This window comes from Teleopsis dalmanni, unplaced genomic scaffold, assembly GCF_002237135.1.
Source record: "Teleopsis dalmanni isolate 2A unplaced genomic scaffold, ASM223713v2 unscaffolded_contig_1539, whole genome shotgun sequence".
In the NCBI taxonomy this organism is placed as follows: Eukaryota; Metazoa; Arthropoda; class Insecta; order Diptera; family Diopsidae; genus Teleopsis; species Teleopsis dalmanni.
Genome location: NW_024032921.1, coordinates 4667 through 6468, shown reverse-complemented (window position 1 = coordinate 6468; position 1802 = coordinate 4667).

Below are 1802 nucleotides of genomic sequence, written 5' to 3'. Positions count from 1 at the left end.
CAAGTATCAACATCAAAACAAAGAACAATGGAGGTAAAATTCAAGGAATTTTTGAAACCGGAATTAGATAAGTTTTCACAGATTAAAGGACCCAGTAATATCACGGAACATCGCATTATCATGTGTCACGAGCAACCTATCAAACAACAATATTACCCACGCAACCCGACGATGCAAGCAATCATCAATGAACATGTTAACGAGCTATTAAAGAACGATTACATCGAACCGTCGAGAAGCGCATACAGTGCTCCGATTGTGTTGGTACGGAAGAAAAATGGCAAGTGGAGGTTCTGTATAGACTATCGCCAACTAAACACACAATCAATCCCCGATGCTTACCCGCTACCTCGCATTCACCACATTTTAGATAGGTTAAGGAATGCCAAATATAAAAGCAGTCTGGATCTTCGCGATGGATACTGGCAAATCCCAATGGAACAGAGTAGTAAACAATATAAAGCCTTCACCGTGCCCGGTTGCGGATTATTTCAATGGAAAGTGATGCCTTTTGGCCTACATTCTGCGCCCGCCACTTTTCAACGGGCGTTAGATCGAGTAATAGGGGTGGATCTAGAACCTTACGCTTTTGCATATTTGGATGATATAATCGTCACGGGCAGCAGCTACGAGGAACACAAAGAAAACCTAAGTACGGTGTTAGGGCGACTTCGCGAAGCAAACCTAAGAATTAACAGTGATAAGTGCGAGTTCTTCAAGACATCAACGAAATACCTAGGACATGTAATAAGCGAACAAGGTATACACACTGATCCAGAAAAGGTTGAAGCGATACAAAAATTAAACCCACCGACAAGTCTAAAACAACTACGACAATACATCGGAGTCACTTCATGGTATAGGCGATTCGTGCCAGATTTCTCCAGAATAATACACCCGTTAACCACACTCTTAAAAAAGGGAAAACATTGGAAGTGGGGATCAGAACAACAAAATGCCTTCGACGAGCTCAAAAGGAAACTAACAGAAGCACCAGTTCTCGCTTGTCCAGATTTCAATCTCCAGTTTACTCTCCAGACAGACGCAAGTAACCATGGACTGGGAGCAGTATTAACACAATCCATCAACAACGTCGAACATGTAATTGCCTATGCAAGCCGGCATTTAAACCGAACCGAAGAAAAGTATTCAGCCACCGAAAAAGAATGCTTAGCAATAGTTTGGGCAATTCGCAAAATGCGACCATACCTCGAAGGATACCAATTTACAATTATCACCGATCACCTGGCACTCAAATGGTTAAACTCAATTAACAACCCAACCGGACGTATTGCCAGATGGGCATTAGAATTGCAACAATACCAATTCGAAGTTCAATATCGAAAAGGTAAATTAAATGTCATCGCGGATGCATTGTCCAGACAACCGGTTGAAAATATTGCACGAATAATTCCAGAGTCCAGTCGAAGTAATTGTAAGTGGTTCACAAGGAAATTCGAGGAAGTACAGACAAATCCAGACAGGTTTCCAGATTTCACAATAGCCAATGGCCAACTCTATCGCAGTATCCTTAACTTCACTAATGATGAAAACACGACATCATGGAAGTTATGCGTACCAGCATCGTTACGCCCACAAATATTTAAAGAAAATCATGACAGCCCCACAGCAGGACACCTCGGCATACGGAAGACAATACAGCGTATAACTAGCAGATACTACTGGCCTGGTATGCTCAGAGACATTGGGCAGTATGTAAAGAACTGCCGCGTCTGCGCACAATACAAAGCCAGTCAATTAAAACCGACAGGCGAAATGCTCACCCAAATACCCGAGGAGCC